This window comes from Carica papaya, chromosome 5 (assembly GCF_054855325.1).
Source record: "Carica papaya isolate Zhongbai chromosome 5, ASM5485532v1, whole genome shotgun sequence".
Taxonomy (NCBI): domain Eukaryota; kingdom Viridiplantae; phylum Streptophyta; class Magnoliopsida; order Brassicales; family Caricaceae; genus Carica; species Carica papaya.
Window position 1 is genome coordinate 38,258,326 of NC_142313.1, and position 15,161 is coordinate 38,273,486.

The 15,161-nt window shown below is 34.0% G+C and overlaps 1 long non-coding RNA gene and 1 pseudogene across 2 annotated transcripts; both read right to left on the minus strand.

Annotated features, from left to right (window-relative positions):
* Positions 1–1,759: 1,759 nt before the first annotated feature.
* On the minus strand, positions 1,760–10,497 carry LOC110807998 (pentatricopeptide repeat-containing protein At3g20730-like; annotated as a pseudogene). Its single transcript, XR_015819434.1, has 3 exons — positions 9,699–10,497; positions 2,428–4,643; positions 1,760–2,326 (listed from the first exon to the last, which is right to left on the minus strand). The product of XR_015819434.1 is annotated as a pentatricopeptide repeat-containing protein At3g20730-like (transcript).
* Positions 10,498–13,242: 2,745 nt separating this feature from the next.
* LOC148266069 (uncharacterized) lies at positions 13,243–14,895 on the minus strand. Its single transcript, XR_015819435.1, has 2 exons — positions 14,145–14,895; positions 13,243–13,707 (listed from the first exon to the last, which is right to left on the minus strand). It is a non-coding gene; the product is annotated as an uncharacterized LOC148266069 (long non-coding RNA).
* Positions 14,896–15,161: the final 266 nt, after the last annotated feature.

The window sequence follows — 15,161 nt, forward strand, 5'->3', positions numbered from 1 at the left end:
CATAATTAAGTAAGGTTGCTAATGGAGCTCGAATCGGACATTATTCTCTGTCGATTCCTACTTGATTTATTTTACAATTTAAATGCATTATAATATCTGTTCTATCTACTCTATGGTTTTAAATGCATGTATTACTGTCTTACTTGACTACTGTGTGATTTTAGAATTTACAATATGATTGTATTACCGGGTGCATGTTTATTATCTATGTGATTATGATCAACTTGGTAACGGGGACTAAGAGAAAACAGATAAGGTGACAGTCTCACTAGATATCCTGAGAGATAGTGGACGGAACGAGTTCATAGGGAACCTTACCGTGAACGTCGTTTCATACCGGACGGGGTATGGAGACTTGGTCATTTGGCGCTAATACCGGACGGAGTATGGGGACGGCCCTAGAATTAAAACTGTTAAGGAGAATGGTTCACGTGTAGCAGGGACACCCCCATGGATCCCCATAGATATTAGTATGCTGGTGAAAACGAGAAACGGTGATAATCAGTTATTGTTAATGAATACAAATTTATGATATGTTTTATGTTACTGATTATGCATGAAATTGTGATTTGTATGATGTTATTGTCTTTATAAGTTGTTTTCATAGGTTCTCCAAGGGTAAGAAAAATATTAAAAGAAAAAGGTTAAATGATTTTATTTTAAATAAATATATTGGTTTAAAATTTGTGCTCCATTGGTTGTTTTTGGTTTTCTACCAACTTTTACTTCTGTGAAGATGTAATGTAATGTCCTTACTGGATTAGTGTAACTCATTCCTTATTTAACCATTTCAGATCAGGAGGACCTGTTTCCCGAACCCGATCCACAAGAAGACGGCGAGTAAATGCTAGATATTTTATAGTTTCTTTATTTTTCTCATTTCTCGTATTTCTTTTAGAAAACTTATTCCGTGATATTGTTTAATACTTTTAAATTATTGTGTAAGCGATGTTAACTTTAATATTTTATTTCGCTTCCGCACTCAAATTATTATATGTATTTCCTTTTGAATTTTCGGAGCCGTTACAGAGTATTCCTCTTTCTCTGTGTGTATATAAATGCACATTTGTACACAATAAATAATATAGACGAAAATATTATAAAACCCTTTTTTCACTGTCATTTCTACAAGTTTGAAAAGAAGCATATAGTGAAGAATATAATAACCAAATATGTACAACTATTTCAGAAATTATTTAATTTTTAGCACTTTTCTAGAAAAAGCTCATGAACTTTCCGTTTATGAGTGCATACGCCTAAGAGGAAACAAGCCCTTCTGCACGCAAAATAACATCACGGAACAGAAAAAGAAAAGGGCATCAATCACCAGGGAAAAAGAACTAATTAAAAATTGCATGTTACTGTTTACCACTGCTTAGGGCAGCTTCCATAAGCATGATAGTCCCATTAAGCTTTAATCTTGAAATATGGAAGAAAAAGCCAACAGAGTCTGGATGTTACTCAGGTGCATAACACTTAAACCACTAGACAGAGTTCATTACAGTGCTGAAAGGGTAAATGGATCGTCCCAGAAATGAACCTTATACGTTAAGGGCCATTCATGAATATGCACCCTGAGATTCATGGAACTTTTTAATATATTCATCAAGCCATCTACTCACTTTGGTAGTGCAGATTAGAGGCTTATGCTGTTGCAACTTGCTAATAAAAGCCCTATTTTCCTGTTACATGTACTTCAGTGGGGAAAACCATCATCCAATCATTCTGTATTAACGATAAAAGAGAGTAGATGTGTATATGTGAGGAAGGAGAGGGAATATGCATGTTTACATAAATTTGAGAAGTTGCATAAACCAAATGATTAAGATTCTTTCCAAACATCAACCCGAGGAAATACACATAGTTCATTACAGAGCTGAAAGGGTAAACGATTGTCCCAGCAATGGATCTAATCTTATATGCTAAGGGCCTTGCATGCACCCCTTGAGATTCGTGGAACGGAAAATGTATTCATGAAACCATCTACTCACCTTGGTACTGCAGATTAGAGTTTTATGCTGTCCAGCCTGTAACTTCCTATAGTAAAAGTCCTATTTGCCTGTCTTATGTATTCCAATTGGCAAACCCATCCTCCAATCATATGGTAAAACAGTACAAGAGCTCAAATGTGTATGTGAGGAAAGACAGGGAATATGCATGTTAATGTCAATTTGTGAGGTTGTACAAACCAAGTAGTTAAAGACTCTTTCAGAATATCAAACCAAGGAAATACACATACCTAGCCACAAAAGTTCTCGAGGGAGTCTGATACCTAATATTGACAAGCTCATAGAATGAGAACCTCAAGTATTTTCTAAAAATCATCCTGCAAGTAGAATGGCATAGAAAAGTGCTTAAGCCACTTTCTGAATGCCATACAAAAGTAAATACGTATATGGCTAAAAATTTATGGAGAGAGTGTCATACCTGGATAGTTGCCAACCTCATAGAATGAGAAACTTCCTCCAATCCATCTTCTAGCATCAGTATAAGATAATTTCTTTTTATAGAAAATATTTGTATAATTCACAAAGCATCAGGGAAGTATAATCGGTATATATGTTGCACAAGATTGGAAGAAGTAAAAATAATCTATGAGTTCAACGAGCTATTTCTTCTTCATTAGAGAGGGCACGACCATGAGTCCAAGAGTAAAAATATATATTTAACACCTAAAACGGGACTTCCCACACCTTCAAATGCTCTTTTTCTCTCTTTCGCTTGTAACAAAATATTGACAGAGTCATTAGGCTTTTCGAATTTCATTTTCTTTTCACTTACTGAAATGTCCCTGCAACCTTTAATTTCTCCAAGAACTGCCCAGCTCCGATTTAATTCTCAAAAGACAAATCGCCATGTCCCACAGAAGTCTTGTTAATGGACACCATAAGAGTCAATCTCTCTTGGTTTTCACCTTTGCATAAATAACATCTAGTCATTGAAAAACTTCACCCTTTTGACCAGATCAAGTGAGTACATGTTCTGGGAAACTTCTCAAGCAAAAAAGACCACCTTAGAGGGTGCTCCTGACTTCTAAATTAACTCCCATGGGATGTTGGTTAGTTCTCCAGCATATTGGTGGGGCGTCTACGATATAATACATGTTGACCTATTACTATTGGCCATGCTCCATATTCATCATCCTTCTCTCCCAGTAGGACACAAGAGCTATAACTTCTTTTGCAGAAAAAAGGTGGCCTTCTCTACATCCCAATCATTAAAGTGAGAATAAGAGTTATTATCCCCAACTACCTAATCTTGGTTTTGCCAACAAGAATATGTAACCAACATATCTTGCCCCTGGAAAGACCAAGCAGAAAAGAAAATTGGTCTTTAAGAAGAAAAGAACCCAGCCCAAGGGTCATGCCAAAATTTAGTAGTCACCCTTGCTCGCCTTAAACTTCAGGAATTTCTAGAAATCTGGATGGCTCTCTCTTGTGCTCTTCCACAACCTGGTCAGAATCTATGATAAGATATATTATACAGAAGTAATCTGACAAATCCAAGTTCATTCAAAAAGGAACTAAAATATTTACATGCTGCTTTTTCAGTATGGCTGCAAAAGCATCATTTTCTTCTCTGTACAAGACAAAAGACTGCATCCTGGATCCTTTCTTGAAGCTTTTTCTTCCAGAAGGCTCCGTGTTTTCCAAGCATTGTCCCAGGAACCAACTGCTGCATAAATGCTTGCTAGCACAACATAAGTAGCCGACTTCTCTGGTTCTATATTTAGAAGATGCTTACCTACTAGTTCTTCGAGAGCCACGTTTTCATAGATTCTACATGCTCCAAGAAGAGAACCCCAAAGTGATGGGCTAGGCTTTATATTCATTTCACTTATCAAAGAATAAGCTAGTTCTAACTGCCCTCCACATGCAAAAAGATCTATAATGCAAGAACAATGCTCAGCTCTAAGTGAAATATTGTATTTGCTAACCATAGTATTGAATATCTTCCATCCTTCGCCAATCAATCCAGTATGGCTACAACCGAAAAGGAGGGATAAGAATGTGATGTCATTTGGTTTCACGCCTTGACATTCCATCTTCTTATATAGTGCAATTGCTTTATCTGCATATCCATGCTTCCCATATCCTGCAATCAATGATGTCCAAGAAATCACATATCTCTCTCTCATCTCATTAAAAGCAAGGGGGTAGCATCTTCAACTTCTCCAGATTTGGCATACATATCAATGAGAGCATTTCCCATTGCCACATCATAACTAGGTTGACTTTTTAAAGCAAAAGCATGTATTTGTCTCCCAAAACTTAAAGATGCAGTATTGGCACATATATTAAGGATGGAGCATAATATAACATCATCTACTCTCATCTGCATTAACTTTACATCTTCGAAAAGATTGAATGCATCCTTTGTGTATCCGCCTAAACGTGCAAATGCAGCTATTAAAGCAGTACAAGAAATTATATCCTTTTCTATCATTATCTTGTATAACTGATAAGCGCTCTTGGTGCTTCCACATTTTGCGCAAGCATCAATGAGGGATCCAGCTAGCATGCTATGTGCTCCAAAACCTAGTTTGATGATCAATCCATGTACTTGACTAACCTTCATGAGACCACTACCTCCAATAGAGGCCCTCAAAGCATTACTTAAAGTGAAGGAATCAGGAGTCTTCCCTGTTGAAACAGAGCATTTCAATAATGGCATATGAAACATTAATAAAACATATTTGTGTATTAAGGTACGTAGATACAAATAGAGTTTCATGAAGAGAACCATTTCCCAACCAATCACCCCCTTAAAAAGGGGGGGAAAGAAAAATAAAAAGAGAGAGGCTTGATTTTAAACCAGATCTGGAACAGGATTGAATTAGTATCAATAACTTTTTCAAATTTATCATAATGTTGAAATACTTTCAGAAGTAATGAAATTGAGCAAACAAGACATAGATGGGCAAGTTCATAGTCTTCTAAACAATGTTTGTCATTTGGCAGCATCAAACCAATAGTTGATTCTCATAATTGTCAATATAGGTGGCTATTATCCAAAAGTTTTTAAGTATTTTTTTATATTAAAGTATCAAACAAGGGACTGACATTAATATTCTGACTCTAACTTAGGTGCAATCTCTGCTTGTAAATGCTTTAAACACCCTTTACAATATTGGAAGAATTTTTGAAGCCTCTCATAATAACAAACCTAACAACCAAATTCAATAATTAGCACGAGAACTTGAGATTTAAAATATTTCTTAAAACTTTGTACCAAAAATATAAGAAACTAAATATTGTTCACATCAGTCTTTGTTTAGTTTTTCTTCTTAGGTGGTCAATCTTTTGTTTGTTTGTTTTTCAGAAAGAAATGTTTGTTTGTTATCCTTTAACATAATAACTATGAGTCATGAAAAACATAGAACCTCAAACAAATTAAAAAGTTACAATTTCACCTGAGGATTAACATATTCGTTGTTGACTTTTAACTCGTGCGGATGATGGTCAATTTTCAGCCACCCCACTTCATGGCTCCATTTATTCTTCATCCCCAACAACCTTCTTTCTTGTTCCTTTCTCCTATAAAAGCAGTGTGTCTGTGTGGTAAGTAGCGTGTGGTGAACGGCAAAAAGAGAAGAGGGGTTGAAGAGTGTGAGTCATTGAGATTCATATAAGACTGATCTTTTCCCCTATACTTCGCAATCTAGTTTCAAGAAATAATAAAAGATTTTGCAGTGTTTACACATTTTCTCGTTGTAGATTCCAATATTGTCAATGTTCCCATTGGTGTAGGTTATGGATCAAACCAAATTAATTCGTGTGTTCTTGTTCTCTCCTTTTATTTTATTATTTCTGGTGTGAAAGCATCCCCAACAACTAGTACAAAAACCAAGGTTGTCAAGTTCTTGTGCTTGTTGAAAAGGGGATCAAAGGTGAGTCTATGCACAAAATGAGAGTTTTGCCAGTGGTCATTGCCACGCCATCAACCACCTTTCAAATTATTGTGTGGGTTATTATGATAGCGAACTGCACAAACTTTGATGTCTTGGTCTTCAATAGAAAAATCAATTTTACCCTGTGATAGTGTATGGTAAAACATTTGCTTGTCCGACAAAATCTTGAGATGGCTTTTGAAGATGAAAATCCTGAAAATGAAGACTATTTATGCAACAAAATTGGTCAGTATTCACTCGCTCCTGAAAATTAAGTATAGCTTGCTGGAGGATACAATACCAAAGACATTGTTGATCAAATTACAGAGGAGTTATGCATTTACTCTATTAACCAGTTGCACATGAAGATGAACCTTTACGCACTAAAGATGGCGAAAGGAGGTAATTTTATAACCATATTAATTCTCTTAAATAGGTGTACCAATTGTTAGGAAGAGATGAGCAAAACAACTGAAAGGTAAGGAGCAAGCAAACACTATTGATATTGGCTCCTGTTAAGAATAATTTGTTGTGTATTCTATTAAATATCATGTCTATATATATGTATATATTCTTGTGAACAAAAAAGGAAAGTGACAATTACTTCACAGGGATGTATTTCACCACTATATCTTATAACCTAATTTAGCACTAGTTAATTAAAGATGGTATACATGTTCTAACACTCCCTTTTAAGCTGAGTTATAGACATTACCTATTCCAAGCTTGACCATAATTGTCTATAATACCTAGTCAATCAAGTCTTTGGTCAATACATCTATAAGTTAAGAGTTAATAGGCATGTGTGATGTACATATCAGGTCACTACGTAGTTTCTCTTTAATGAAGTCCATGTTAAATTCAATATATTTTGTTACATCATGTTATACTGAATTATGAGCAATACTTATAGTTGACTTGTTACCACAATAGAGACGTGTAGGTCCATTTCATTTTTAACGTAGCAACTCACATAATCCTTGTACCACTACTCAAATTCTGACTCAATACTAATCTTGCGACTATATTTTATTTTTTGCTTCTCCAGATGACCAAATTACCCCTAAGAAATAATAACCTATAGTAAATCTTTTGTCCACTATTGGTCCGGCATAATCTACATCGGTACAGATTTCAATAAGTAACCTGTTATTTCTTTTAAACATAACACCCCAGGTGTTCCCTTCAAGTAATGTACATACTCTACATATTGCTTGTAAACGTAGCTTTTCAGAGTTGTGTATGAATTGACTTATTACACTTACTATATAGGTAAAATCTAGTCTTGTGTGCAACAAATATATTAATCTTCCAACTAATCACTAGTACATTTCCTTGTTTACCTTTGTATCTTCTTCTGCAAGTCCCAACTTATGGTTGGAATCAATAGAAGTACTAATAGGTTTACATGTCAGCTTGCCTATATCTTTTAGCATATTATTGATATATTTTTATTATGAGATAAAGATTTCTGATTTTATGTGAGTAACTTCATTTCCAATTAAATATTTCAGCTTTTCAATTCCTTAATCTCAAACTTCTTAGCCAGACACTGTTTGACTATTTGTTTTTCTTTTTCATCATCACCTGTCATAATGATATCATCAACATACAGTAGGAGAACTATAAATCTCCCCTAAAATAGAGTGTTTGATCAATAGGGTATGGTTTTCTTGACTTCGATTGTATCCCATGCTTAACCTTACATTTGCCATTTACGAAACTATACTCTAGGAGATTATTTGAGCTTAGAAGTGCTTTCTTATGGTAAGGCAGCTTTACTAATCTAATTCTTGCAACCAATTCTTTAGTAGATTAACATACTCTATCGCTAATTTTCTTGTTTTCAAGATCATATTTTAATTGTTAAATTATAGATCTGAGCTACATCTTTTACTCTGCAATAAGTTTATCTGACTGCTTCCCAAACTTCTTTAGCAGTGGTCAAGAACATAAATTCTAGAACCAAATCATTATCATCAAATTTTCTTTATCCCAGGCATCAAATTGTAGGTCTCTCTATTGTGCTCCAATCCTAGAAAATAGCTAAGTATGAATTTTTCTTTAAGGATTGCCAGAATCGATTGTGACCAATTAAAGTGATTTTCTTATTCAGGCAGTAGGCAACCTGAATTTATTCAAATTATCTAGTTGATTGCTGCGAATTTGCCACATTATGCTTTGTGCCGGGGGCTTGGGACGTGATCTTCGACATGAGCAGAATTTTCTGGGTGAATTAAGGACAATTTTATAAGGGAGAAAACGAAATAGTCGTGCTGAATAAGGAGCTAATGAGGATAGGTGGCTGCTGGTGCAGTGGACAACAGCCACAGGTTGTCCTAGCTCGCACGGTTATGGTGGAGGTGCGACTAGAATAGGCGCACCAAGGCGCAAGCGTCTTGGTTGGTTGCGTTGCTGGTCTGGCTCACAGCTGCAGAGAGCAATTGGTGAAGATGGCTTATCAGGCTGGTGGCTGGCTATGAAGGCCAGCAGTGGTGGTGGTCATGGTGGCCGGCTATGAAGGTCGGCCCAGTTGGAGGTTCACTGTAATTTTCTTATTTCGGAAATGAATGCTGATTATGATTTGAAAAGAGATATAGATATTTTTCCTAAATCTCTTGTACCATGTTAAGAATGATTTATTATGTAATTATTAAATATCATGACCTTATATATATTAATTACATAGAGAAATATTTTATTACGACATCCTTTAACCTAATTAAACCCTAGTTAATTACTATGATTTACATTCTGTAACAGCTTCCTCCCCCAAATCTTATAAACTAGTAGTGCAAACAATATTTGTTAACATAACAACATAAAAGCTTGATGATGTCGTACCCAACTGAGGGAGAGTGAGAAAATTATGGGGAAAAAAGGAATGTTCAGGGGGGAGCATGCATTAGTTGCAGAGAACTCAAGAAAAGGGGAGAGTCATTCACAAGGAAGAGGTGGCCCTCATGGAAAATCCAGGTGAAGAGGTGCAAGCAACATAGAGTATTACAATTGCAGAGAGAGAGGATCATATACAGAGTAGAGACCCTAATTTCAGAGAGGAGTTAGGAAGCTTCATGCAGCACCTTCGGAGGGCAAGGGAGTGAAGAAGAAAGATGATAATCCTATAAGTTTAGTATATGTAACATGGTAGTGATGTGATGGAAACTAAGGACCAAATCTATTGTGCTAGGATTTGGTGTGTGTATATTCTTTTGCTGTTGTTTTAAGTTACCACCGCATATGAGTGTTTGGAAACTAGACATGTTGACCTTTGATTCATGTTGGAGTGGTAGTTGATTTTCCAGTTACCCATCTCATGGCCCCATTTATTTTTCCGCTCCCAACCAACCATTTTGCCTCTTCCTTACGCCTATAAAAGTGTTGTGTGAGTGGCAGATGTAAGATATGGTGAACGGGAAGGAGAGAAGGAGGAGACAAGGACTGTGTCAGCCATTGCCATTTTGTGTAAAATTGATAGTTTACTATCCTTTATAATCAAAATTTGGGAATGGTACTGGGTTCAAGGGATAGTGAGGGATTTGTTTGATGTTTATACAACTTCACATTGTACCTGCAATAATTAAAATATAGTGAATATTACTGGGAAGGTAGGTCAGATGGACTGAACCAATTTTGTGTACATTCTTGCTTCTTCTTTTACTTTATTATTTGTGAATGAAATATTTCCAACATTTATTCATCTCAGAATTTAATAAAAAGTACACAACTGGTTTTCCATTTATTAAAAAAAAAAAAAAGAAAGTAACCACGCCAAACAGAAAAGTGATAGAAACTGATGGCAAAATACCTTCCCTCATCATCAATCGAAACAACTGAAAGACTATCCTCCAATCATCCCATTCCAAGAAACCACGTCCTTTTTTGACATTGTGTCAAACAAAACTCGTGCTCCTTCCATCTTCCCGCATTTGGCATGCAAATCAAGTAATGCAGTCTAAACAAAAACGTCCTCAACAAATCTACCTTTCTGCACACACCCTTGTATTTGCATACCTCCCTGCAAACACTTCAATGCAGTACACGCTCTCAATGCGCTCCCATAAGTAAACTGGTTGGCCTTTACACCCACCCTACCATCTCAGAAACAGAGACAACGCATTCTCGTGATACCCAACTTGGGATACCCAGAAACCATTGCTGTCCATGAAACAACACTTCTTTCAGTCATTTTATCGAACACTTTGCGAGCTGAAACCACATCCCTAACCTTCGAATAAAAGATGATCAGTTTGGTGTTCAAATGGACATCTGAACCGAACTCACTGGTTATAACGTGGGCATGAATCAAATTAGCTGGTTTCTGGGCACTTTGATCAATGCAGAAGTTGCAAAATTTTCATGTAAAGAGAAGGGTGTAATTGGGATTTGATCAATGCAAGCTCCCTTGATTGCATAGTGATTGTATGTGAGATTTGAGTATTACGTCGGTGAAATAAATCTCAGTTTTCCTATAGAGAATGTTCATGATAATGGTGGCTGGTTTTGTTTCATGGAAGAAAATACAAGCGCGCAAGTTTGAAACACTGGGTTTAAATATTTGATTTTTTTTTCTTCTTTCTCTCAGATTAAGTTTAATGGAAAATAAACATTTTATTATTCACTGTCAATCACTAAATTTTCAGTCTGTATTAGTATATAATTTTAAAAAATTATTAAAACTTAACATAAATATCATTTTATTTAAATTAAAAACTAATTTCTAATAGAATATAAAATATTATTATATCATTTTTTTTGTTGAATACTTTCGAATCAACACGATACCTCAAAAACTAGTTTTTTCTGGTGACGGAATTTCAGAAAAATAAAATGACGAACTTGTTATTCGAGTACTATAACTGCTTTTTATATTGACAAAATTTTGTAATTTTTATTTCATTTGTTATAAAATGAGAATATTATAAAAATAATATGTGAACATTATAAATCTATACTTAAATTCGATGCATTAAGACTCAATATTATTTAATCGTATTTGATTACTTTTAAATAAATTTATTAAATTAATAATTTAATACGCATATCGAGACCCACATTAAGCTTACATATCGAAAAAAAATCAAACAAGATCTACATAGTAAAAGAGATGTAAGAAATAAATAAATAATTAAGAGTTTATTTAGTGTATAATTTTAAAATTTATAATCAACTAAAATTTTAAATAGATAGGTATACATACATACATTTAGTCACTAAAAGTTAAATTTTATTTTTTATATTTAAAAAATTTAAAGAAATAACTATTATGAATATTATCATGTTAATTATATTTTAAATATTATATATATATTACTATTTTAACTAAAGATATAAAGATAGTTACTCTATATTTAAATTAAAATATATACGCAACACTAGGAAGTTAAAGTTTTTTTAACAAGAAGAGGATAAGATTTTTTTATAAAATTAGTTGATGACAACTTGCCCACAAACTTGCTTCTTTCAAACAATCATGTCATTTCTTCTCATCATTTTTTAGCATTCGTATTGCATAACATTTATTTTTAAATATTTCATATATCACACTGTTGATTGTCTAATATCAATGAAGCTTTTTGACATTTTTACAATATTTGATAGTAGCCATAAATATCTTTCATTAGTTGTTGGATTTGTATAAGCTATTGTACTAATAGATTTTCCTGACTTCCTCATAGCCTAAGATCTCTTTTTATTAATATATGTGAACTTTGTTAGAAATTCAATATATATTAATATATAAGCAATTGGATTTATGGAGTTTATCTTCACCTATTCCATAAATATTATTTCATGAACTCCTTTCCTCATAACTTTACTTAATTTTTCAATATTTCTAATGATAATATTTCGCTTTTCAGAATAACGAAATGAAAGGTAGATCATTTAAGGTTGATGTAGTGAATATAAAATTATTATATTCAACATGATGCCCCACATAGTATAAATACCGACGATCTAAGATTATTTTTATCTTCTTTACATTTGATATTTTCTTTATAGTTGAATTTTTGTCAATAACAATATTTGTTTTTAATTAATAAAACTCTTCAATCTAGTCTTTTGATCACATATTTGGAAATTACTTTATTGCTTTTGATTTTTTTACATTATTTGAGATTCATGAGCGCTTGAAATTTGGGTAAGAAATAGCTATTGTAAGGGATGATATATCTATCGTCAAGCTTGACAAATCCCTTTGTAACTAAAAAACTTTTCTCTCTTCTTTTATATATTGGATATCCATTCTCATTAACTCTCATCTCTATATGGGAGTTCTTTGGAAACTTTTTGTCCACATTCCATCTTTTATACATAAAGCATCTATTTTTTAACACTCCACATGGATTATGAAGCATATACTTAATAATTGCATTGTAGTCATTCAAATATTTGCCTTTTCTGGATGTTCAGCTGAAATTATATGATTTATGTGAATGCAGTAATGGTAACATTTCTTTGATCCAGCCACAACCATATATGGGCATATGGTAGTCCTCATTTTAGAAACTCTTTTGTATACATCATTATAAATTAATAAGAGAAATATCAAAGATGATCAAATTGTTGTATAAATAAAATATTAAAAATATAAATCTACCTAATTCAGAGGTAGTGCTTACTAGAGCTTTTAAAAAACATATGAAGCTCTAAAGGAATTCAGGATAATTGAATTGGTAAAAGTGAATGGCAATGACAGGGAATGATTGCATCAACAAGCCAATTTTATATATTGTAGGGAATTCATATAAAAAGGCAAACAATCTCTTCTTGAACCAAACACAAATCGTCTGAAGGGTCTTATGTTCTTCCCTGATTAGACTGTTATTTAGGAGTTGAAAAATTTAGGAGATCCTTAACAAATTTTATGATCTAGATATTGGATATTGCTATGTCAAAGCTATAAGCCATGAAGAAATATCCCCAAAGAAGAAAAATGCTACATCATTGAATGTTCCTGAGTTTATAGTTTGTACTTTTAGTCTTTCTTGTTGTTTTCTTCATATTATTCATGTCGAATTCCATCATAGGCTCTCTTACTTATGAGTTGCTTTGAATTTTAATTGATGAAAATGAACAATCCCTAAAAGAAAAGTGACAAGTGCAAGTCAAAAACATCATTTTTTAAGATGAACATAATAAAAATCCACGATACTTAAGTGAGAAAAACTTAGAAAATAAGCCATTGTTGAAGCAGTCAACAAAAATCTTAATGTCATCTCTATTATTCCCATTAACTAATATATTCCATTATTCCTATTATCCCATTTTTTCATTTTTCGAATTATGCTCCATATTTATAGGAAGTAGTTGGAAAGAAAACATGTATTTAAACCTGCAAGCATCAGCAATAAAGTAAAGTTGAAATTTGCAAAACAATTCTGTGGTTTCTTCTCACCCAAAAGAAAAAATCTTACATAAATTTATAGGCTTATGACTGAGACCTATCAATTGCTATCAAAACATGGTTACTGACAAAGGAAAAATAGAAAACCTAAAAATCAATCTAGATGGGGTACAGGACAGTTTGAGCAGAATGGAGGCAGATTTTGCTGACAGACTCCACCAGCTCGAGGGCACCCTCGATGGCTTCCCGACACTTTGGTGTTGAATAGAGAACGATCTAGCAACAATGCCCTAGGCCAACTGGGCCAGACACAGTCGAACCACGACGACAGTTTGGAGAAAAGCGATAAGAGCCGACTCCCTTCTACTCCAAAGCTAAAACTTTTGCTTTTGCGGGAGAGATGTGGAGATCTATTGCAGGACAGACGAGGTTAGTCGCACGAAATTTCCATGCAACTCAAAGCCCTAAGCTGCTAAGAAAACAAGAAATACTTATGTCAAAAATGATCATCTGTACTTTCTTCTCACCAACATCACAAGGTGTTGGATTAATCATGGACGCAAAGAATAAGGATAAAGAATCCAAATCTTCAGGCAATTTTATGGAGTCACCGTTTTTTATAGATTTCGTAAATGTGGTACAAGAATTCGAGTATCCTTATCAATTGCCTAATATAAAGAAGTGAAACTCTAGAATCTCACATGATTCCACAAGTGGAGAAAAAAGTGACAGAATATTTTCAAGATATAAAACAGTTTTTAAACAAAACTAGTTGCACAATAACGCCTGATATAAAGAAATTCAGATCATGGTACGATAAATTTAGAGGCATAAAGGTGTATAGACCTAAAGGGATATTTCTATGGCATGATGTTTACCCTAAAACTCAAAGGGACCAAGCTTTACCTTGGGATCCAGGGAAGTACTGGGTACGGGATATTAAAGAACAGAGTGATGTCATTGGTCCTGGAAATGTTGTTCAGTTATTGGCTCATGAGAAGGTTCCTCAATCTATGCTGACTCTTTTCAGTGAACAATATCCATGGGCGAATGAGCTACGGGGGTTGTCGGAAAATTTTTAGTGAACGTATTCCAAGTTGGGTTTGGCGAGATATAGTGAAAATTGCCATGACTTGAAAAAAAGAAATACTATTGGGGTGGAGAATGATGATGGTGGAGAGCAGCAAAACAAAATTTTATTGGGTTGGAGAATGGTGATGATGGAGAGCAACAAAATATATATATATATATATATATATATTGGATTGGAGAATGGTGATGATGGAGAGTAGAAAAAAAAAACATCTGGGAGGGAAGGGAGGCAAAACATGTTGGAAGACAACGTATGAATGTAAATTTGGTTGGAAAAAAAAAAAAGAAGTCTATTGCAAGTATGATGTTTGATCTTCCCACCATCTATTTACATGGTGTTGATTCAACATCAATTTTATGTATGCAACTATATTTTGTTATGAATTGGATTATAAAAAAAAAAAAAAAAAACTACAAAGAGCTGAACCAAAAATAATACTCTTGAAGAGTTGAGGGTGGATGATGTTTGACAAGCATTCTCAAGTTTGGTGATGATGTAACCTCTTTATTTTTATCTTTTAATTTTTTCTATGAAGTACAGATTGAGAGGGATAATTAAATGTTGTAACAGGGTTTCGGAAATTAAACCCACCATGGATGAAGTTCTTCTGGATGGATTAAAGAAAATTTAAAGCGGCAAGAAAGATGACCGAAGAAGAAGCTACACGGGAGAACACCACAAATTGTATGAACGAATTAGCAGCATGATCGTTGAGGACAAGGTTCCAAAAAAAAAAGGGGAGGCAATGATAAGAACCCGTGATACTTAAGTGAGGAAAATATGGAAAACAAGTCGTTGTTGAAGCAGTCAACAAAAATCTTAACATTATC